Source organism: Fragaria vesca, linkage group LG6 (genome assembly GCF_000184155.1).
Source record: "Fragaria vesca subsp. vesca linkage group LG6, FraVesHawaii_1.0, whole genome shotgun sequence".
Taxonomy (NCBI): Eukaryota; Viridiplantae; Streptophyta; class Magnoliopsida; order Rosales; family Rosaceae; genus Fragaria; species Fragaria vesca.
In genome coordinates this window covers 5,033,705-5,059,233 of record NC_020496.1, presented here as the reverse complement: position 1 = coordinate 5,059,233, position 25,529 = coordinate 5,033,705, and the positions used below count along the sequence as shown (strand labels likewise).

General features: G+C 37.1%; 1 pseudogene across 1 annotated transcript; it reads left to right on the top strand.

Annotated features, from left to right (window-relative positions):
* The first annotated feature begins 401 nt into the window (after positions 1 to 401).
* Positions 402 to 25,202, top strand: LOC101292236 (annotated as a pseudogene). The gene is made up of 20 exons (XR_185095.1): positions 402 to 501; positions 704 to 786; positions 1,566 to 1,678; positions 1,756 to 1,798; positions 2,347 to 2,434; positions 5,523 to 6,094; positions 6,245 to 6,387; positions 6,636 to 7,224; positions 7,626 to 7,772; positions 8,028 to 8,303; positions 8,413 to 8,520; positions 8,616 to 8,821; positions 9,082 to 9,385; positions 9,678 to 10,292; positions 10,420 to 10,578; positions 21,479 to 22,072; positions 22,328 to 22,445; positions 22,809 to 23,161; positions 23,598 to 23,696; positions 23,798 to 25,202. The product of XR_185095.1 is annotated as an uncharacterized LOC101292236 (transcript).
* Positions 25,203 to 25,529: the final 327 nt, after the last annotated feature.

Sequence of the window (25,529 nt, the reverse complement as noted above, 5' to 3'; positions counted from 1 at the left end):
TTTGGATAGGTTCTGATATTTTCTTTGAAATATAATGGTGTCAATTCTCAATTGGAATAGATCGTACAAATAAGCTTGATTAACACACTTGCATGTTTGATGTTTAGGACTACATTAGATCTTTTTATTTTTTATGACTATCATGTACTTATGTGGGATATTTTAAATTATACTAATATTAATCCATGTTTGTTGTTACAATAGCATCAAGTCGTCCTCTAGCGGGTCGACCCGATTAGAAGGGCCCAAATCTTTTTAAAATACAAAACTGGGTCGGATAACCACCGTCTTCCTCCCTCCAAATAATTCTAAACCCTTCCATAACCGCCCTCTCTCTCTCTCTCTCTCTCTCTCTCTCTCTCTCTCCTGAGGCCCATTTCCGTCATTTCGCCACGAATCCGATGGCGCCGTCCGACGGCTTCAGCGTCCGGATCGTCTCCGTCGACTTCTACATGACGCCGCCCATCCCCGGCCTCGATATCTCCTACAGTAGCTTCCACGGTACGAATCCCCTACCCTTAAAACGACGCCGTTTTCACTCAATTCGCTCTTGCTTGGATTTCCAGTTATTTTTAGTCTTGAAATTGTGGAATTTGATAGTTCATTGTGACCAGTGAGAAGTGTGAGTGTGTGAGGGAGTGAAGGTTTCGGTTTAAATTTTTTTTTTTAATTTTTTATTTTATTTTTTGAAATACTGATGAAGGTGGGAAGGTGAAAGAGGTGCCTGTAATAAGAATCTACGGCTCGACTCCGGCCGGTCAGAAAACTTGTTTGCATATTCACAGAGTAAGATTAGTTGCTTTCTTCTTCTTCATTGAAAAATTCTTATTTTTTAGATGTAATTCTAGTTTACTGTTGCATAAATTGGTTGGAAATTACTACATTTTTTGTTAAATACTGCAAATATGTCTAATTCTAGTTTGCTGTATAAGTTGTGATGCTACCAGAGCACTTGCGATGTGGTTTTATCAAGTTTTTCGGGCTGATTTAATACTGTTTGTTTTGTAGGCATTGCCATACTTATATGTGCCGTGTGCCGATATGCCAATTCAACCAAATCAGACAGGTATTTAGTATGTTTAGAACTAGGGTGATTGGTGATATTGAAAAATGGATCGAGTAGATTCCTAGTAAAAAGGGGTTAAGGCCTTACTGAGGCTGATAATGCTAGTCTTGTGTTGATGATCAGGCTTAATGTGCTTTGGCAAATCTTGTTATGGAGTAGTTGTTGAGTTATTTTTGTGTAACTAGGATGTGCCCATTCTCATGTCTGATAATTCCTTTATATTGAAAGTGAAGGTCTTTGATATCATTTTAGCTGTGTTTATGCTTTAAGTACCTTTTTTTATATTTTAAAACAGACGTGATGCATTGATGTTTTTTTTCCCTTAATGGGCAGGTGATTCGTACACGTATGATATATCTCTTGCTTTAGAGAAGGCTTTGAAGGTATGGCTCATTGCAGTAGATAGGGTGCTCTGTGCAATAATTATTGTATATGTATTTCTGCTTGACATGGTTGGTACTGAAATGTGAATAAATGAACTTTGTATGAATTCTTACAGCTCAAAAGCAGTGCTGGTTCAAAGCGACAACATGTACATGGTTGCAGCCTTGTCCAGGCAAGGAAGCTCTATGGTTACCATTCATCAGAGGAGGTTTTTGTGAAGATATACCTGTATCCTTCAGTTATTCTTGATTTATTATCTTAGTGGTCCAGGGGTCTTTTATGTGACACCTTGACAAGAGACTAAGCTATTATCCACATGATGTGACTCGCGCAGCCAATCTTCTTCTGGTGCTGTTCTCTAACATCTTACTTATGTTACTGTTTGAGATCAATTTCTGTTAGCTGATATTGGGTTTTGAACTATATTTTATCTCTATTTGCAACTTGCGATGTTCTTTCTTTTGGCTGTAAAGTGATATACCACTTGAGACTTTATTTGGTACTCCACTTTTCTGGTAGCATCTTGTTGAATGAGATGAGGTCAGGGTCATACATTCTTAGGATTGACTAGATGCTTCTGATTCTTTTGGTTTATTCTTTTTTTTTTTTAAGTTTATAGTTTTTTGGCCTGGTATCTGAAAATCTCTTGCCAATCAAGCTTGGAGAATCTTTCTGAAAACCTGGAATTGAATTTTTTATGAATGACATCATCATTATCATATCCATTGCATAAAGTTCATACTAGTTCTTGTATACGTTTTCGAGTTTGAAATTTAGTTATCATATATGAGTATATGCATTTTAAATTGTGAATCTCATTTTTTTAATGGATTTGGTTTAGTTTTTACCAAATACATAATCGATTCAATGCATGAATACCATTACGTGCTTCTCAGGGAGGTGCAGTTCTGGGTAAATGCTTACAGCCCCATCAATCGCACATTCCCTTCATTCTCCAATTTATGGTATGAGATTTGCGCATTAGTTATTGTAATAACTTTGCATGTTTCTGAAGAGCTCTATTTTATGTTCTGACCCTAAGTTTTTTTTTTTTTTTTTCTGGTAGATTGATTACAACTTGTATGGGATGGGCCATCTGCATCTATCGAAACTGAAGTTCCGCCATCCAATGCCAGATGTTTTTACCCCAAGGAGATCTGTTTACAATGGACAGTCTAAACAGGTCATAGATAATTTAATTGGCACGTCTACAGATGTCCAGGTCAAGTTTGTTTCTATTCTTTCAAAATGATTTTGGATAGGCATTAGCAGTGTTGATGCTCTTCACTAGAATATTTTTATGAGGATTATGTGTCGTTAGTTGAATGATGTTTTGGGAACTTCGCTTTAGGCAGATATAAGTGATCATCTGCCTTTAGATTCACAAGTTTGGATATCGTCCACAATTCCAGCAGACTGGATATGGCTTTCTCCCGGTGATGTTGCGGCTTCATTGAATGCAGATGCTATCTCCACTAAACGACAAAGTATTTGTGAACTTGAGGGGGATGCTACGACAGATGGTTTGTTAAATGCTCAAATGGTGTCTTTTTAGTTCGGTTACCTTTTTTTTTTCCTGATATGATGAACATGATTTGTGGTTTTGCAGAGATTCTCAATCAGCAGTTCAAAATGTATACATCCCTCTCGCAAACTCGATCTGATGTGAAAATGGTTCAATCTCTTATACCAATTTGGGAGGTCTGTTTTTATTTCATTCATTTGCTATCTTTCAATGTATTCTTAGATGTGTTATAATTCTTTTGACTTTCTGTTGGTTTGTAGGAGTTTGAAAGGAGTGGGATACATGAAGCAGCAATATCTTCTAATGCTGCTAAACCACTTCCCGAAGATGTTTTGAGAACTCTATCACTTGGTCCAGAATTTAATGAGAAACTTGTCAAATTGCATTTTGATACTGAAAGCTATCTGCCTTTAACTCAATTGAAGAAAGATGTAAAGTCTACGCACCAAATAACCTCTCCAAAAGATGGAGGAAATTCTGTTGGACATAGTACTGATAATCTTATTTCTGGAGAGATGATGGGATCTCTATCAAGACGAGGTTCTACAGAAGAGACGGATGCAAAACTGAATAATGAACTGCCAGTATCTCAAGTGATTCAGACATTAAGCATGAAGGTATATAACAGCTCTGGCTGTTTAGCGTTATTGCTCATTGAAGTTACTGCTATATGTAGTGTTAATGGGCTCTTAACCAATAACAGTTTCTACTGTGGTGGAGTCATGGAGATAACTAGTTGGAGTTTTGATGCCTATTTTCAAGAATTAAGAAGTTGGTTATTATTGTCTTCTGCATTGATAAGCCATATGTTTTCAGGCTGCAGATAATGAAGCACTAGCACTGCTTAGATGGCTTGCCACTTCTCAGGCAGCTGATGATTTGAATTCCGATGATGAACTTGTTCGGGAGACAATACTGAGTCCTTTGTTGCCTGCAACAACTATTGACAAAGTTCTGGAGAAAGCTAATATGGATTATGAGAATGAATCTCAAAAGGAATGTCAGGACATCCTTGATTCAGTTGGTGACTTTGAGGGATCAAAGGAAAAAGTTTCTTCTCCTGCTGACCAAAACTTTTCTTCTAAAAGTGAACCTGCATGTATGATTCCGCAGGTGGATCATATTGGGGATGATGTTCTCTCAACTCCATCTCCTTGTGCTGGATCAATCAAAAAAGTTTCTGAAGTAGAGATGAAGGATGAACTTAGGACGCCCGAACACCAGGTTTTAAAACATGGCTTAAGCTCCAATCATAAACTCAAAAGGAAAAAATTACTATGGGGCTCTTTATCTCTGTCTGCTGCCCAAAAGCTGAAGACTGAGAGGGAACCCGTCAGTTTGTACAAAGAAAGTAAGAATTCTGTTGGTACAAGTTCCTCCTCTGAAAGTGAAGTGAGAAAACATGCAGGCACTGATGCTTGTGATAGTACGGTGGAAACATGCTCCGTGCGGGACTTGATGAGGAAAAAGCGATCATATCGAATTGAGCCACCTGCAAAAGAAGATTCACTTCATCAAATGTTGCATGTTGATGAACTTAATGGGAAGTCTTGTGAGTCTTTAGCTGACAGGCTATCCCTAGATCACCAACACTCAGTAAGTCATGAGGCTAATGATGTTAAAACAACCAATTCTGGCGGTCCCTTGTATGGTAAACTTCCACTTTTGCTTGGCAGTGTCAACTCTTTAAATGCAAGTATGTTAGATGGAAAGTTTGACACGGAGGTTGGCAGTGGAGCAATTGCTAAACTTGGAAACATCGTAATGACATGCTCTTCTGAAGCTCCTCCTGTGAATACAGGATTATGGCAATTAAAGCCTGACAAGCTCAAGTCTGAACCTTCCCTTGGCCATTGTGAAACTTTAAAAAAATCTAATGCTCAGATTTCCAAGTCAGGTGCTGAGGAAAACAAGTCAGGTACTGAGGGAAACATTTTTGTTGATGAGAGTTTTCATAGCACTGCTGCTGACCCTGAAGTTTCTGGTGGAGATGGTCACACTGGAAAGGGCATTGATGCCTCATCTTCTGGGAATGGAGTATCTGCGATACCTTTTGATATACCTCTGGGCACAAATGTCACATCTGACGCAACTGCTTTAGTCAATGAGAGGTGTGGTAGCAAGAAACTGAGGAGGGATTCTTTTTCATCTGGGTTTAGTAACTTGTTGCCCTCGGTCATCCAATCTGATGATAAGGGCTTAATTGGCATGACTTTCTCTTCGAAACCCCCGATTGCAGACTGGAAGGATGGGGGATTTTTGGCTTCTTCATATTTACAAGAGGGTAATTTACTAGATTATGAAATCTGATAAACTAAAATTGTTGAAATGGACGCTGGAATCTTTTTAAGTGTTACCCTTGAAATTTGCATGTGTCTTTCGTTATGCATCCCTTAAAAATTGGACAGTTGTGTTCTGTCTTTCATGTCAAGTCATTGGTTAAATCTTCTCAAAATGTCATACATTATTCCATTTATTTGGTATAGCTTCAGTGTCATGTTATAACCTTGTTTGAAAACTGACGAGCATTTATTTTTTCTATTCTAGAAGGAGGTTTGGATGATATTCTTCCATTCTTTATGAGAGACTGCCAAGATGAGACAGAGATCCAGCACAACCGTGTTGGAATTAGTGAGTCTCATTCTCATCAAGAAAGTGCCAGAGGTGTCCCTACTCACTATCAAGCTGATGGCTTTTGTTTGTATCTGTTAACACCTGCAATTTCACCTCCTACTGCCAAAAATGTACACTGCTGGATCCATCATGCAGGATCTTCTGCGATTCTGACTGGTTTACAGAAGTCTTTGCCTAATGATTTGGACAAGCCTTCACTCAAATATGGTTCTGTATGTGATGTTCAACCTAATCTATGCCAAGGACCACAAGTAGATCATAGAAATCTTGAAGCAGAAAGGTATCCTTTTTGTAATGACATGACAGAAGCATTGGAACGAGAAGCAGATGTTATAAGAGTTAAGACATACCCTGATCGCTTGCAAGATAGTTCTCAGATCTCTGGTCCAGATAGGAGATCGAAATCCACTCCACTTAGTCAAACTGGGTTTCGAGACCCAGCAAGTGTTGGTATTGGCCAGCAGCTGATGTTGTTAAGTATAGAGGTATATTCCATCATTTTTCCCCCTTCCTTTTCAACTGAATTTATTAAACCAAAGCAGCACTTTTTCCAGAAGGTTATATGCTTGATAACTTGGTTCAAATATCTACACATTTACATGGTACAGTTTGAAAGTGGACACATTGGTTGACAGGTTCAAGCAGAATCTAGGGGTGATCTTCGACCCAATCCTCAGTTTGATGCTATCAATATTGTATCGCTTGCTATTCAGAATGATTGTGATTCCATTGTTGAAGTTCACGTACTTATGCGCAGCAATGCCAAAAATTGTAAGAGGTAGAAATGATTGTTACTACATTGAATATCTAATGTACTTTTCAAGATTTGAGTAGTTGATACACTACATAGTGAAAAGTAATTTGTTTCATATAGTTTTGACTTTTGAGGAAGTTATGATATAATCACTGGAAAGCGATAAGCACCTTTGTAAATGTAAAATCCCTGAAGATAGTACGGAGGAATAGATGGTTTCTAGGTTTTATTACCAGACATTTTACAAAAGAGTTTTATGCTTGTTTTTTCAGGAGTCATGACGGAATTTCTGACTGCAAGCTGCTGGTGTTTCATGAAGAGAAGTACTTATTTCATCATTTTATCAAGTTTGTATGCTCCTTGGACCCCGATATATTGATGGGTTGGGACATTCAGGGTGGTTCTCTTGGTTTTTTGGCTGAAAGGGCTTCACATCTTGGTATAGGCTTACTCAACAAGATATCTCGAACACCATCTGAAGCCCAGATGGTGGCTGAGGATTCCGAAGTTCCGGAGAAAGTCTCACAAGATAACCTAGTTGCTGAATCGATTACTGATTCGGTTGTATTAGAAGATCCAATAATTGAGGATGAATGGGGACGAACTCATTCCAGCGGTGTCCATGTTGGTGGTAGAATTGTACTTAATGTCTGGCGGCTGATGCGCAGTGAAGTGAAGCTTAATATGAACACAGTCGAAGCTGTTTCTGAAGTTGTGTTGAGGCGGAAAGTCCCATATATTCCTAATAAAGTACTGACAAAATGGTTTTTAAGTGGTCCTGGAAGAGCAAGATACCGATGTATCAAATATGTGAAGGAGAGAGCAGAACTGAATCTTGAGATGATGAATCAACTAGATATGGTATGTTAATGTTCTTCTTCGTATTCGTTTTAGAATGTATATGACTTGTCACCTGCTTCCTGTCTGTGTGTGTTTGTGTGTTTGGACTTTAGAGTGAATTTTATGCCTTGTAGGTGCATACACTGATACGCTTGCCGTGCAGTTAGATATGAGGTTGCTTTAAGTGCTGTTTCTTACAATTTTTGTTTCCTTTTTTTTCTTTTCCCTATTGAAGCATGACAAAGTATTCGAAATGCTCCAACCTTTCTTCAGTTTGTCTTTATGAGACACATGATTCTATTTCTATTTGCACCGGATTAGTCAACATAATCTTTTGATGATGACAGTATCATGTATTCTTCTATAAAATTATTTGTATTTCCCCGATTGTAATTGGATTCATTATGACTTTGGTTTTGCAGATAAATCGAACATCAGAACTTGCCCGTGTCTTTGGCATCGACTTTTTTTCTGTTCTCTCTAGAGGCTCCCAATACCGTGTTGAATCTATGGTTCTGAGACTGGCACATATACAAAACTATCTTGCCATTTCCCCTGGGAAACAACAGGTTGCACTGAGTTAATCTCTCTCTCTCTTGATGCTGAGTTGTATTTTGTTGTATGAATGGTATTTAGTCTTTGGAGCTGGAGTTTTGTCACTTGGTTAATTTGATTCATCCTGCAAATTCTTTATAATTTCTCAGCACTTTTCATTTGTTTCTTTTCTTGGCCATTGGGTTCCAGTGTGTGAGATTATACTTGCTTAATGCACTTATCTATGCATTAGGTTTTGTGTTGACTGTATGATGACTCATTTGATGTAGGTAGCATCGCAGCCAGCAATGGAATGCATCCCTCTTGTAATGGAACCAGAATCTGGTTTTTATGCAGATCCAGTAGTTGTTTTGGATTTTCAATCTCTTTATCCATCGATGATAATTGCATACAACCTTTGCTATTCTACATGCCTTGGAAAAGTTGCACCTTCAGAATCAAATACACTTGGTGTCAGTTCATTTTCACCAGATCCACATGATCTGCATGATTTAAAAGATCAAATACTTCTTACTCCAAATGGTGTTATGTACGTGCCAGCAAAGGTATTCACATTTTACAGTTTTCATTTGCATATAAAAACATGCATTTTATGTTGGTGTGGACTCCGAAGAGAGATGAGATAGAGTGACATCCTTCCATGGTGTGATACAGGTCCGTAAAGGTGTACTACCCCGCTTATTGGATGAAATATTGTCAACCAGAATAATGGTTAAACAAGCAATGAAAAAATTGTCTCCATCACAGAAAGTTCTTCACAGGGTATGGAATAAAAATTTATACAGTAATTGTTGATCTTGCTCTTTTAAGTACCCCCTACCATTGAGTCATTCTAATTACCAGGCATTGTTCCCCAGATATTTAATGCAAGACAATTTGCACTGAAGCTGATAGCAAACGTGACGTATGGTTACACTGCTGCTGGGTTTAGTGGCCGCATGCCTTGTGCAGAGATTGCAGACAGTATTGTCCAGTGCGGCCGTAGCACACTTGAGAAGGCTATTTCATATGTAAATGCACATGACAAGTGGAAGGCTAAAGTTATTTATGGCGACACAGACAGGTATTCTGTAAATTTGTTATTAGAAATGGGACGAAAATCTAGAGTCAATCAGGAGTTTTCATGATTTTCCGTTTTTGTGTATATTATGCAACAAGGCATATCATAGTTATCTTAACAAAAATAAATAGGCATATCATAGTTTAGTCTTTAGACTATTGTTTTTTTTGGTGTGGTCTACTTGAGTGATTTTTCTTTTCAGCAATTGTGTCTCTTGCTCTTGCATGTTTTTGACGATCAGTTACTGGTGTTGTGCCTCGCAGCATGTTTGTCCTTCTAAAAGGCCGCACTAGGGAAGAATCTTTTCAGATTGGACAGGAGATTGCCTCTGAAATCAGTTCTATGAGCCCAACTCCAGTTGCTTTGAAGATGGAAAAAGTTTATCAGCCATGTTTCCTTCTTACCAAGAAGCGATATGTTGGTTACAGCTATGAAAGCCCTGGACAGAGTGAACCTATTTTTGATGCTAAAGGCATTGAGACAGTTCGCAGGGATACATGTGCGGCTGTTGCCAAGACAATGGAGCAGTCTCTGAGACTTTTTTTTGAACATCAAGATATGGCTGAGGTACAGGTGCATGTGACTGGCTGATTTGGTTTTATAAATATAGAAGTTTCAATCTACTTTACCCATTTAGGAGGATCCCTAAAAGATAAGGAGATGAATATTTTCGTCAAGTTAAAAATGAATCAGTATATTTTATGATCAGTAATCCATTGCTTATGAATCAATTCATTAGGATCTTACATCTTTGATTTTATGTCTATCTGCTGTGTTTCCTGAAATTTCTTCAGGGCTTTTTATAATGTTAAATGCTTCATTTACTTGTTTTGTTGATCACCTATCTTTTTGTGCACAGGTCAAAGCATACTTACAGCGCCAGTGGAAACGAATTCTTTCTGGAAGGGTGTGTCTTCAGGATTTTGTATTTGCAAAAGAGGTTCGTCTAGGAACTTACCGTGCTAGTGGTTCATCACTTCCACCAGCTGCAATTGTTGCTACAAAAGCTATGAGAATTGACCCGAGGGCAGAACCACGTTATGCAGAGAGAGTACCTTACGTTGTAATACATGGGGAGCCTGGGGCCCGTCTGGCTGATGTGGTTGTGGATCCCTTGAGCCTACTGGCCACTGATTCAGCCTATAGACTAAATGATCTCTATTACATTCACAAACAGATAATCCCAGCTTTGCAGCGAGTGTTTGGGCTTGTTGGAGCTGACCTGCCGCAGTGGTTTTCAGATATGCCCCGCCCAGTAAGGGAAGCCTTGGGGAAACGCCCCTCTTCTGCTTCAAATGCACACCGAACCAGAATTGACTATTACTATCTTTCAAGGCATTGCATATTGTGTGGTGAGTTGGTCCAGGGATCGGCCCATCTATGCAATCAATGTTCTGAGAACAAAACTGCAGCAGCAGCAGCTATAATTGGAAGGACTTCAAAGCTGGAGAAAGAGATGCAACACCTTGCCGCTGTAAGCACTCTGGTTGATTTATCCTTTAATGATGTCATGAACAAAAATAGATAATATAACTTGTTTCCTTTCAGAATCTCTCTGCTCTGTTATGACATTAGTTTTACAAACATGTATCGTCTTGTAGATCTGTCGACATTGTGGAGGTGGGGATTCACTTGAAGGAAATGGCATCAAATGCACTTCTCTTGCATGCTCAGTGTTTTATGAGAGACGCAAAGTTCAGAAAGAACTGCAGGGAACTGCTTCTGTTGCTGCAGAAACAGGTTTCTATCCTCAATGTTTGGTCGAGTGGTTTTGAAGATTACAAATAGACTTTAGTCCTGAAATCTGAAGACCACCCTGATGAAATTTAACAAAGGCATAGTTGTATAAAGTATACATAGTAACTTAGTGCACATTATTACGTCCTTTCACTAACCTCATCTTGTAAATGCAATTGGCTCTTCAAATGAACAATGTAGATAGGCTCAGAGTTTGTGTTAACTTGAGCTACCGTGTATATCTATTTATGCTGGCAAAATGCAGCTAAGAAGCTTGTAGAAAAGATTCCCAATATCAGTGCTTTATCTGTAGCTCAACTTTTGTAGCGCTTTGTAACAACTACAAGTCTACAACATCAGTCATCTTACGCAGCATAGTTCTGATTCTAACTAAAGTAGCTCTAGGCCCCAGCACTTGATCAGTAGAGCTTGTAACTAAAGTAGCTCTACTGCTGAGCACGATTGTTTGTACGGATTCCTGTGTAGGACTCGAGCGCATCAAATACAGGACTTCCTCTTTCAGCGGCTTACATTGTTGTTTAGAACATTGCCTCTATAAGTATGCTATCATAAGTGGCTCAATCTCTGCATGGGTATTTAATCTGTGACCAAAAGACAAAAGTAAGATCAGGAATTCATCTCTAAGTAAGGAGAGAAACTCAAAAGCACCAGTTTCTGATTACAAAAAGACTTAAAAGCATGTATTTTGTTGCTGATCGAGTCCCACATCGGTTTCAAGCGTCTGAGAAGGTTTCAAGAGGAGTATAAAAACCACAAGGAGGTATAGAAGAAAGCACTTACCTGGACGGGGTCTATGGACGATCAACAAGGTTCATGGCCTAGGTTTGTGACCTCCATTGCACTTCGGAGGGGTGCTCGCCTATGGTCTCCTCATAGTAGGAGCTCCAACGTCATTATTTCTTGCTGTGGGGGCTTGCGTTCGCGCAGCCCCTGCCCAATATCAACTCAAAATTTCTCTTGGTTTGATTACTTGTTTACTTTTTACTGCGCTAATACGAACATGGTTCACAATTTCTTACTTCATGTCACTGTTATGATTAGCGACTCCAGTGAGATGTAAAAGTAGGGTAGCTCCTGCTGTCCCAGAGCAGTCAGATGGATTGTATAGTCTCCTTCTCACCAGTGAAAGAAAACTTTAATTTCTTTACAGTCAGTTTTAAAACAAGCATCTGCAGCAGTAATTATTATTATTTTTTGCAGAGAAGAGATACAGTTAAACATCCATCATGGACTCTCTTTATAAGAATTGGGGTAGAGTAATTGATCGCCATGCTTGCCTGAGATATAAGTATCGTTAACAAGTCGGGGGACACAGATTCATATACGTAGGCTAAAGTTTTAAAGTTTATAACTGATAGCCAGCCGTTTACGTCTCCCACATCGATATTGTTGTGAAATAAGACGGAGGTGAGTGTGCTCGATTATAAAAACTGAAGCCCACCACAGGATTAATCATACATTTCACGGTTTTTTTTGCTAAGATCAAGTGTAGTATATATTCTTATCAGTTTAATATCTGATATGTGGATTAATGGTTCATACAATATTAAATTAATTTTTTTTAAAAATGAGTTCATTACAATAGCTTGCATGCGTTATTCTTGGCATTTCTTGGTGTTGCACTACAACCAAGTTTGGCGCACCCTATCAAACTTAGTTCAAACAATTGGTACCACTGCATCTACAGAAATTGCAATGTTTGGCGCACCCTACCAAACTTAGTTCAAACAATTGGTACCACTGCACTTATACAACCTAGTACAAACAATTGGTACCATTACACTTGTAGAAATTGCAATAGGTATGGCGCACCTATAGAAATTGCAATAGGTTTGGCCGAGCTCTGCCCACCAGGCTCGGCAGCCTCATCGCCATCATTTTGTTCCATCATCCTCTCTTCATTTCGTCCCAAACTCAGGTGTAATGCATGTGCTAGATGATTTAACTTTCTGCACTAAATCTGCAATGTCCGAGTCTCACAGCAGCCATCTGACTATGCAGAATTGCAAATCGAGCCCTCTCCAACCACAGCCTAGGGACATGAAACAACCTCACCACATCACACCAGTGATGAGACAACTAGGCAGAATGAAACAGAATACAACTAGGCAGGCAGTCGATGAGACAACACCCGGCCTATGCAAGCAGTTAAGAACTCACAACACTAAGGATCCTAGAGTTGTTGTGACAAACAACAAACACTAGGCAATCCGGAGATTACCGGTAGAACTCAGAGAGGGAACTTGCGCGCCACTCACGTACACTTGAGTTCCCTCTCTAGCTAGGACTGTGTGTATGAACTTTTTGAGAAAAACAAGTAGTGGTGAGCTAGGACTGTGTATGAACTTTTTGAGAAAAACAAGTATTCACCACTACTAACAAAATGAAGCTTCACACTGATTTAAATCTGTGTGAAATATAGATATCTCACACAGACATCCGTGTGAGAAAGTCATTAGTCACGAATTGCTTATCTGTGTTATTTGTAAGGGGACTAATACTCAACACACACAGATAAAAAAAGTTCGTGTGAATAGCTAACATGGGCCCCATCATATATTCTAAATCATAATTGAATTATAAAATGAGTAATCTGTGTGAACTAGAAAGTTGTTCACACAGATTACTCATTTCATAACTATTATAAACGATATAAGCATTCACACTTATATTTGTGTGAAACGATTTAAGAATTAAAAAAAAAGAATTTGGGCAGATTTATTATCAAATACATCTGCAATTAAATTATTTTCCTTGAAGATCCAACAACAAATTAGCTGGAAAGTAAACCTCTTGAATATACATGCTAGTAACAATCTAAACATATAACATAAACTAATTTTATACAAAGGATTACATTCACAGCAAGATGTAAATTGAAATCTTTGATCACCTCCACTTTGATAGTAAGCTTTGATGGAAGTCAGCCACTCTACTTTTGTTTTCAGTGTAGACTCCCTTGGCACCACATCTGATCCGTCTCTGTATACTAATACAACCAAAACAACCTCATCACAAAAAGAATCCAGATTTGTTATTATTTGTATCCAGAAGGAAAAAAAAAAACACATCTATATTTGGTATTAACATGAGAAGTCAAAGAGTGATTACCATGCTTCTTTTGAACATCGAGAACATTGCTTCATAGTGTAATCACAAACCTGAAAACCAATACGAAAACCAAATAAGAATTAGATCTCGAGTCCTGAAGAGACCCAAACAAAATTCACCCAAATCTAATCAAGGTTGCACATACCAAATAACAATGAAAGAATTTACCTGCTAACTCCCTCAAAACCACACCACTTTGATTGTTTCAAACCCAGAAAAACCCCAAAACCAGAGCAGCACCAGTAACTTTCGAACTCAAAATATATCCTTGAATTCAAAATACGCTTATTCAAACCACAAATTACCTGATTCTCTCACAAAAGTTCCAATCTTTACGAACCCAAATTGAAGTATAATTCAAACCCTGGAACAAAACAAAAGCTTATGAAACCCAAACCAAAGCAGATACCATGACCCAGAAATAGAATAAATAAAAAATGAAACCTGGGCACGAAAGAAAACGAGACGGGAAGTGTGGGAGGGCGAAAGATGGAGAAAACTAGAGTGCGGCAGATCTGGAAGAAAAAAGAGGCTGAAAGCTTTGAGGTTTATTAAGGTTAAATGTTGAAGTGTTATTCTGTATTGTCACGGATATCCATAGGAGATAGATTAACATCTCTCACAAATATCCGTTAGCTCTATGTGGATTTCTTTTCACACGGATTTGTGTGTCTGTCATCTTCAGTTGACACAAAAATCCGTTACTAAAAGTATTAGTCACGAAAATCTGTAACTATATAATTTATTGGAGTAAATACTTGTGACACCCTGTAGTTTACACCTAAAATCAGTTTTGTCCCTCACTTTTTTTTTAAAACTGGTATACCCCTATACTTTGAATTCTCGACTGATTTGCCCTTTTCCCAGCTGATTATGACTGTGACATGCTTATTAACAGTCTAAATAACCCTTCACTCTTATCTCTTCTAGCATAGTAATAGGGGGCTTAGACCTTGCTCTCAAAACCCAACCATTGAAGCTCTCACAAGCATTGTTAATGAGCATGTCACAGTCATAACCAGCTGAGAAAAAGGTAAATCAGTCGAGAATTCAAAGTATAGGGGTATACCAGTTTTAAAAAAAAAGTGAGGGACAAAACTGATTTTAGGTGTAAACTACAGGGTGTCACAAGCATTTACTCCTAATTTATTTAACACAAAAAAATAACAATTATCAAGTAAACTAATATATTATGTCTACTGAAATCAGTGTGTAGTGTGGTTCTCACATATAACCGTGCGAATAGTTTTAAAATTCTTACAGAAGTCTGTCGCCAGTGTTTTCTCACATGGATATTTGTGGTTCTTGTTGTTACAAAGTTTTTGCAGGCCCAATAATTCTTATTTCACAGGGTTATGTGTTGGTAATTGTAGTTCACACTGATATATGTGGCTTTTAAAATTTTGTGTGAAATAAATCTGTGTGAGTTGTTTTATTGCTAGTAGTGCACCTTATCTTATCTATATTCTCATAAAATACACAAAAGAATACAACAGTTTACAAATCAGAACTAATTAGTAATACGTAGACGTAGTAGAAGAACAAATTAACTTGGTGAGTCCATATGTGATAGCCATAGCCATCCATCCTCCAAGGAACACTCTTGCACAAGACCTCATAACTGGTGCTCCACCCAACGTTGCTCCTACTCCTCCCAACACAACCAATCCAACGCTTGCCAAAACAGACACCACAGCCATTCTTACCTTATACTCCTTTATAAACACAGCTCCCAGCAAAGGCACCACTGCACCTATAGAAAATGAAATGGCCGATGCTATAGCTGCCTTCACCGGGCTCGGCAGCCTATTCTTCTTCTTCACTGCCTGCTCATCTATAGTTTTCTCATCTCCGCCATTTTTTTCCATCATTTCTCTCTTCATTTGGGACATCTCGGTGTGGTACTGAGCGTACACGGAGACAAACTCCCCTAGGGCCATGCTGCATGCCCCTGCTACTAGTCCCGCAACCGCGGGAAGTAGCATGCCTTTCACATCTTGTTTCACAGCTCCGACGCCCATCATCAACGATGCAACCGAAACCAGACCATCATTGGCTCCTAAAATGGCAGCTCGAAGCCATTGTGTTCTTTTGGAGTAGTCGAAACTAGTGTCGTCGTGTTCAGGCTTTTCGGCTTGTCTATTTGGGTCCGTAACCTCATTTCCATCACTTGAAATTTCTAAAAACTCAATGTGAGATTGATCACGAGCTCCCTCGGCAGCCATGAAAGAACTTCAAGCTTCACTATTATGTATAAACAGATAAAGAAAGAAGATGGGAATATATAGAACAAAAAATGATTCTAGGCCTTATTAAGGCCTAATATTTTAGGCCTCAAATCTATGTGGCATGTCAAATCACTTAGACACATCACATATTAAAAATCTTATATCATGTAATACTTATGTATAAAGACCATCTTACCATTTGGTCCATTTCAAACAATGACTAATAAATTTCAGTTTTTCATTGAAAAATAAAACTATTTTAGCTTTCCTTCTTCTAAATATCTAATTAAATATAAAAAAATATAACATCAAAATAACATTATATTATATATTTATAATACATGTATATTATATAAATAATCTGTATATAAATGATTTAGAGAAATTATTTGTATATAAATTATTTTTTGGATGAATTATAGAAAATTTTGATGAATTATATCCGAATTATCTTATATTAGTGTTTTTTTTTTGATGAATTATAATTGCTTTTTTGGGCGAATTAGGGTTAGGGTTAGAGTTTATTTGACAAAACTAGTTATTATTTAAAAAATAGTTAAGAGAAATTTTAAATACACACCCCTAATATCTTAATACACACCTTTTACTTAATACACTACATATCAAGTTTTTCATTTCAGTATTATATTTAATACACATCTTAAACTGCCTAAAATGCCCTTAATTTATGAAATATTCTGTTATTTAATATAATTAATATATATTTACTATTTGGTACCTCTTTTTACATATTATTTCGTCTAATTTTTATTAGAAATTTTTAGTTATCATCGTTTAATTTATAATTAAATGATTATTGTTATTTATAATCAAATTATTATTGTTATATCCCAACTCCAAATCACCAATACAAGTTTTTAAAATTCACAAGCTAGTACAACCGTAGAAGTACAGTAGCTATTAAACATAGATAGCTAGTTATTTGATAACACATGTTTTGATAAAGATGCAGTACTTGACAATATGATCTGTAAGATCAAACTAAAACTGATACGGATACAAAAAAAAAAAAAAAAAAAAAGACAACCAAATGAATTGTGGAGAAGAATTGGGGTTAGGGGAGAATACGTGCTTTCGACGATTTTAGGGTAGAAGATGTTGGAAACAATATTTCTAGCGTGATTTTTTTTTTAATTAACAGATGTATGTTTTGGTCATTTAGCTTACCTATAAAATCTTAATAGAAACATAAAATAATAGAGGTGTGTATTAAGAGATTAGGGGTGTGTATTTAAAATTTCTCTAATTAAGCTAAATGACCAAAACAAACATCTATTATTAAAAAAGAAAATTACGCTAGAAGTATTTTTTTCAACATTTTCTACCCCTAAAATCGTCGAAAACACGTCTTATCCTCTAACCCTAACTCTTCTCCACAATTCATTTAAGTTGTCTTTATTCTTCTTTTTTTTTCTTTTTTTTATTCTGTTTCAGCTTTAGTTTGATCTTGCAGATTATATTGTCAAGTACTGCATCTTTATCATAATATGTTTTATCGAATAATTAGCTATCTATGTTTAATAGCTATTATACTTCTACAGTTATACTAGCTTGTGAATTTTGAAAACTTGTATTGGTGATTTGGAGTTGGGATATAACAATAATCATTTGATTATAAATTGAACGACGATAACCAAAAATTTCTAACAAAAATTGGACGAAATTATATGTAAAAAGAGGTATCAAATAGTAAATATATATTAATTATATTAAATAATAGAATATTTCACTAATTAAGGGCATTTTAGGCAGTTTGAGATGTGTATTAAGTATAATATTGAAATAAAATACTTGATAAGTGGTGTATAAGTAAAGGGTGTGTATTAAGATAATAGGAGTGTGTATTTAAAATTTCTCAATAGTTAATCTTCATATTGATGTAAGAAACATTCCTTATATTATACATAATTAGTGGTTGTTATTAATATGTAATATTTGTTTCCATCATCTAATAAAGTACATTACTATCATGAGTAATATTTTAAATACATACCTATAATCTCTTAATACACACTCGTATTAATTTATGTTTCACATCAAATATTTTAGGCATGTTTAATGACCAAAACAAATATCTATTATTAAAAAAAAAAAAAAAGGAAAATCACAATTAGAAATCTAATCTCCTACCCTAAAACCATCGAAACAACTATTTCTTCCCTAAACTTGACTCTTATCCACAATTCGCAGTTTCATCGAAAAAAAAAAAAAAACTCTTAGAATTCATGACTCAAATTTCAACTGCTACCAAATAATCATATGTATTGTTTAATTAACATCGGTTCATTTGGGTTCTATCTCTTTTTTTCTTTTTTGTGTCAGTTTTAGTTTTGATCTTGCAAACCATTTTGAAGTACTACATGTTCATCTTGACATGTTGTATTGAAAAAAGTAGGTATATATGTTTAATTAATAGCTAGTGACCTAATGTACTTTTACTAGCTTGACCTAATGTACTTTTACTAGCTTGTGAATTCCAAAAACTTGAAATGGTTGATATGATTGATGTCGCATCGGAGATTTGAAGTTTGTGTAATTATAGTCTTTTGATTATAAATTTGACGTTGAAAAGAAAAAATTTCTAGCAGAAAATAGAAAAAAATACGTAAAAGAGTTACCAAAATATATAGTGAATTTATAATAATTATACTAAATAACATATTATTTGTTAGTTTTAGATATAAGGGTATATTATCGGCAGTTTGGGATGTGTATTAAGTTTAATATCGAAATAAAAAACTGGATGATGGGTGTATTAAACAATGAGTGTGTATTAAGAGATTAGGGGTGTGTATTTAAAATTTCTCTAATATCATTGATTCACCCCTTAAAATGTAAAAGGAAATAGAAATGATAAAATTGGTAATGCAATGTTTTGATTTGGTAAGATATATTATGTGGAATCGAAAATAAATATTTTTATTTACTTACATGGCATGACACATAAGATTAATGCCACAAATTTTAGGCTTTATTAAAGCTCTCTATATAGAACTTCAACTCATGCAGAAGCTAATAAGAGATGGAAATAATTATAGGTAGGTGGTAAGTAAGAGCATCTTCAATGGCAATGTCAAATTTTTTGTCAAAATTCAAATTTGACATCTTATGTGGCAATTTCAAAATTTGACAAAAACCTCTCCAACCCAAATGTCTAATGCATTTATTATTATATTATTTTTATGCCTAATTTTATGATTAAACTCTCCACCGAAAGTCTGAAACCTTCCTCCTCCTCCTCCCAGATCTCCTTACAGCCAAAGTTATTACCTTCTGCATGTCAAAGAAATCGTTTTCCTTCCCTTAATCGACCTCCATATTTCAATTTGGTAGACCTCCACATTTCAATTTGCTAGGTTCTGATCTTTCTTTCTTTGTGCTCTACTCTTCGATTTCTTCTCCATTGAAATAATGTTTCTCTTTCTTCTCTATATCTCTTCTGCCCAGATCTTCTTCTTCTCCTCTACATCTTTTCTGCTCAGAAAAATTATAGCTTCATAACTGATGCTGGGTACAAGAAACAAAGATCTGATGGATAGTTGAATAGTACAGATTCAAGGCTCTTGCTTCCTTAAATATGGCCCTTGAATCCTTTCTGCACGTCCAAAAACATCTTATGGATATCGGGACTAGATGTTTTGGTCTGGGTTCTGGGTAGTGGGACTAGAGGAGAGAGAGACGATCGATCAGTGTGTGAGAGAGAAGAGACACAATAAAAAAAGAAAAGACCAGAAGCTTGGAGGCTGTCAAATTTGACAGCAGAAACCCTAACTGTCATCTTGAAGCTTGGGTTGGAGAGGTGAGATGCTGTCATTTTTTGCCCGTTGAGCCTCCAGCTGGAATTTGACACCGGAGATGCTCTAAGTAGATAGTTAAGGAACATCATTGTTGAATAGTCCCTGACGTAATAGCTGGGAGGAAATGGCCGGCATGCATTTACCTCTGACCCAAAGTACCTAAAACAGACATGCATTAAAAAAAGAAAAAAAGAAAAAAGACATGCATTATATCTACTATATCTCTTCCTACGTGATTGGAATGTCACTTTATATGCATCTTGGGAAATCTGAGGTCTTGATCTGATAGTCAGGGCCGGTCCTGAGAATTTAGAGGCTTTGTGCGGAATTTTTTTAGTAGGCCTTATATTTATTACATAATAAAATTTTTCTTATATATAAAATAGAAATAATTAAATTAATATTTCAAGAAAATCATTCAACAATCCTAGTAGATTTGATCCGGTGGCATAATCTTTATTTGTAAGTGATCGAGAGGGGTTGTGAGTTCGGTTTATGATAGACTAGTTATAACATTTGAGTTAAAAATCCGATAAAAAATGCACATAAAATCATTCAACAATGTAAAAGTTTATCCCCATACAACTAATCAAGACAACGAATTAATTTTAAATATTGTCAAGCACGACACTATAGAACTCATCTACATTGATGACGATATTGAACTTTACATTTTTGGTTTTTGTTTGTGTGTTTGTGTTTTGATTTTCTTTTCTTTCTACAAGGTGAAGAAAAGTTAGAAAACCCTATACTTTCTCAACAAAACAAAAAAAGAAGAGGAAGAAGAAAACCCTATGGAAATGTTTAATTACTTAATTAAATGTTGAAAACGTATTTACAAAAATAAAGTGAGATGATATGATAATGATAAAAGATGGTAAAAGGAAAAAGAAAGAAAGGTAAGTTAGAGTAAATTAAGGAAAGAGAGAGGAAAAAAAGGGAAGGACGTACAGTCTAATTACACAGACAAAACAACTAAAAAAAGAAGGGGACGAGGTTCGAACCCAGGACCAGAAACTTAAAAACGCGTTCAGCTTTGATAGTGAACCCCCATTGAGCCATCAAGATGCATGATTAAGAATGACATAAAGATATGTATAACATATCTAGCACATACTAAAATTTGGAGGCCCTGTGCAACCGCACAAGTCACACAGCCTAAAGACCGGCACTGTTGATAGTCATCAGCAGTACGTGAGTGTTGATCGTCGATGTATCAACGTCTGTTATAATTGTCATCGGTGTCTATTATTGACCCAGGAAGCCATTTTTGGTTTAGGAGTGAATTCAGTTAACCCTATCAAATTTTATGGCTATTATTAATTTATAACACAAGATTTATTTTTGTAAGTGAGATGTCATGAATATTACTCATGTGATTAAGAAAAGAAAAAAGTCAATTTTTTAACAGAATTGATTTTTACTCAACTTTTGACACTAATTAAGCATAGATTATGTAATGTGTGCTATGATATGAAAAGACAAACTGTCAGATAAAATGCATGAAATGTAAAATGACATGAAAGATAAACATACTGTAAAATTAAACATGAACTGCCAGACGAAACTTTGACATTAAACATAAAATGTGACATGAGGTGTGACTTATACTGTGATACGAGATACACTGTGATATGAAACATGAACCATTATTATTATTTTGAACCGATTTATCAAAATTACACAACAAATCCTTTTTTAAGAAAAAAAAAAAAACAAAGGGTTTAGAGGGTTTAACACCATAGTCACACTCACACTCCCCATCTTCTCTAAAAATGGCACAATCTCCCTACTCCCTACTCCTCAAACGCCTCTCTCGCTATTCCCCAAACCCAAAACCCTTCTCCTTCCTTAAACCCTACTCCACCTCCTCCCCAAACCCCCTCCTCCCTCTCCGCCCGCCTCAGCTTCGTCTTCGACCAAATCGACGTCATCGAGAAAGAACGCTCCGAGAAAGACCAAACCCTCCAAAAGATTCGAGCTTGGCGCGAATCCAAAAACCCCCAAACCCCAGAACTAGGATTTCACAATCCCCATGTCGATGAAGCAGTTTCATCTTCCGATGTGGGACCGGAGAAGCCCAGTTCGGTGGCGGTTAAGAAGGAGGTGGAGGTGGTGCACCCGTGGCCGGAGTGGATTGAGTTGATGGAGAGGCTGGTGGGGCAGAACTACTTTGACCATAGGAGGAAGGACGAGGACAGAATGGTCCAAGTCATGGGGGTTGATGCTTCGGATGTTGCTCCGGCCGGCGATGACTGCCAGGGTTTGGATTTTGGGGATTTCAAGGCTGTTCATACTGCTTGTCTTAATTTCGGCAAGGACCGGTTTGATATCTTCAGGTTTGTAATGGAAATGGAAATGTTATGGATTTGTGGAAATGTATTACTGTTTCAGCTTGTGCAATGTGAATGCTTTAGCTTGCTTTCGATTACTGATGCATCGATTAGTGTAATAGTGTAGTTCCGAAATGTATGTAGTTCAACTGTTTGTTGTTGTGGAAGTAGCTGTTGCAAATGCTTGTGCTGGGTGGCATTGGTTTTTGTGTTTGATGTTAGTAATAGTTGATGAGTTCTGAGTCGTATAATTAATTTCAGGTCCTTGTCGAGACAGGATATTCAAATTTTGGTGGGTTTTGGATGCCCGAGTACGGACAAGAAGGTGGTTTTTTCTTCAAAGCTGTTAAGGAAGCACACCCACCTTGATGAAGGAGATGTGAGTGCTACTTATACTAATCCCTAGTACTGCTTGCTTATATAGATTACGTATAGTGAATAGACACCGAAATCTTATTCCTTGTTGCTTTGCAATTGTGCCTATTTGCTAATTTCTTTCTCTTGGATCCAACCTCTCACTGGTGTAAAATCGGGTATCTGCATGTTTAGAGTTTGTCAGCCTTTACATGATTTGACACTTCTCTTCCTATACATGAGTATTTATAGTGAGCCCTCAAGTTCATGTATGTGAAAGAAAAATTATATGGTCAATGTCCACTGTCTAATTTCTTTTCCTTCATATTTACTATCATACAGTTGCTTGACTTAGCATTTCGAGTAATATGTGTTCCTTTTATGCCAGGTTTGTAGTTCCTGCAGTTTAAGGAATTCCTGTGAAAGAGCATATCTGATTACTAACAAAGAGGATGAGGCCCGGACCATTGATATAATGCGTGTTTTATTGACTTACGGCTTTGATCCTATAAACGGATCAGTACAAAACAAGTCACTTCTGAAACAGAAATCTGTTAAAACTGTAGTCCGCAAGTTGCTTCATCAGGTTGTCAAGCTGAGTTCAGTTCCAATAGATCCTAGTCTACCTCCTCCGGTGATCAAAAAGCCACCCCCAAAAGTGAAGCAGCCTCCTCCCCCTCCAAGAAAACGAGTTGGACGTGATGACATTGAGATGAAAAAAGGGGACTGGCTATGCTCTAAGTATGCTTCTTCTACTTGTCCTTCATTTTGTTCTTTTGGTTCATTAGTACTGTGTTTGATAATGTACTTGATCATGCATTTAAATTTTGCGTTCCTTCCTAGCTGCCGTGTGAAACTTAAATTATTCTGTGCATGATGGATTCAGGCATTCTTATAAGTATCTACAACTTAATTTCTAAAGTGTCAAATAGCAACATAGCCTTGGCTATGATATTATGTAAAATCTGCTATGCTACATGCTCTGGTACCCTGACTACCCTCCTCCATCACAATTTTCTCTTCCTGCTTTGAGGAATAGTTATGTTTTGGTTTCAGTGGCGAAACAATTTTCTTTGATATTAAGAAGCATGGATGAATTTAATGCAAGCAGTCAACTTTTTATCTTTGGGAAGTTTGATTTCTACAATTTTCTAAGGATGTTGAATATTCGTATCAGGTGCGACTTCATGAATTTTGCCAAAAACAGCCTGTGCCTGCAGTGTGATGCCAAGCGTCCAAAGAGACAGCTGCTTCCAGGAGAATGGGAATGCCCAGAGTAAGATATTATTATAGTACTTTACCAATTAAACTCTAGTACCGTTACTCATTTTGGTTTCAAACTGCTTGCTTTTGCTTATGTATTTCCGTTATATGCAGGTGCAATTTTTTAAACTACAGGAGAAATATGGCATGTTTTCATTGTGATTGCAAGCGCCCACCTGATGAATATATTGAGAACAACATGCAAGAAAAGCAACGTGGCCATAGGACTAGGATGGATAACCCTGCGATTCGGCCCGATGCCTCTAATGCCTGGAATTTTGATTTTGATGACAATGAGTCAGATGGAGCGGATGTTGCTGCTTTTGAGTATGCAGATCCAGTAATGAGAGAAGGGTCTCTTGACAGCCAGGGTCGAGGGGAAAATTTTCGACATCCTGAATACGATTTGAGTAAAAATAGGAGAGTGTCAAGGGTTGACCATGGAGAATATTCTGATGCTGACAATATTAAGCCAGGCAGAGGGTTTGATGATTTTGATGATGAAGATGAGGATATTGACAATTACGAGTTGGACACTCGTACCAAAGATTCAGCACAGAAAACTTCAATTGATTTTTCTGAATTGGAGGGGTCTGAATCAGAAGACAGTGAAGGTCAAGACAATAATTTGCATGCTCACCGAGCAAACTCTTCATCTTACAATAAGCCATCTAAGCCTATGCCTCGACGAGCAGCATACTCTGTCTCAGATGATGATGAACTTGATATAAATTCTGACGAACACATTCCTGTTCTTCCCAACCGGAGATCAAGTCATGTTGCTGATTCTCGATCAAGAGGTAGGGGTAGAGACTCAAATGGTCCATCAAAGAGAGTAAGCTTTGTTTCTGATGATGATGTTGGGCTCTACTCTGATGTGGATGATGATCTAGATCAAAATATTAGATCCAGACAAGGTAAACCAAACAAACTGGGTTCTGGGAGAAAAGACTTTCAGAGGAGAAGAAATTTTGATAGTGAAGATGATTCAATGTCTGGTTCAGAATCAGAGAATGATGATTTTCATTCTCATAAAAATAGGCCCAGAGGAAATAAACCAAACAGTTTCAAAGGTGCACAATTTCAATCCAACGGAATGAAGAGTGGCAGGAAGAGTTCTTTCAGTGATGATGACTTTGGTGGATCAACCCGAGGGTCTCGTGATAACAGAGGATTTCGAGGGAATGGTTTTGATGGGCAGAGAATGAGTAACAGAGGTGTTGATAGGCAGAATTTCAAGGGGCCTAAAAGAGAAGGATTTGGAAATGGTGGTAGGAGAAACTCTTTTGGTGACAATTTTGATAGATCTAAACAAGTATCTCGTGGTAATAACAAAGGATTTCGGGAAAAAAACTTTGATGGGCACAGAACGAGTAACCGTGGCTTTGATAAACACAATTTTAAGGGACCTAAAAGAGAAGGATTTGGAAAGCCGCAGCGTGAAAGATTCAATAATGATAGAGACAAGGACGGGGACTTTGGTAACTTTAGCAATAGCCGACGTGTTATTGAAAGATAGATCCATGATAAATGGTGATTTCTTGATCTGATAATTTGTTCCTGTGGTGATGGTAGTAAGTTGCTTCTGAGAGCACATGGAACAGAGCTACTGAGAACATGAGGTCCTAAGAGTTTGTATGCTCAGTTCACCCTTAGACTGGCAGCACATATTGGAGCAGATTTCCCTTTACGGATTTGAATTCTTCATGCACTCAGCCTGGCAGAAGGAATATTCATTCAAAGCAGATTTCAGTTTCATCGCCAGCAGGATCTCTGCAAGGTTGGGATTTAGTAATTTTGAGCGGGAATAGACTGAGCTTGCTCAAGTGCTCAGACAATACCATAA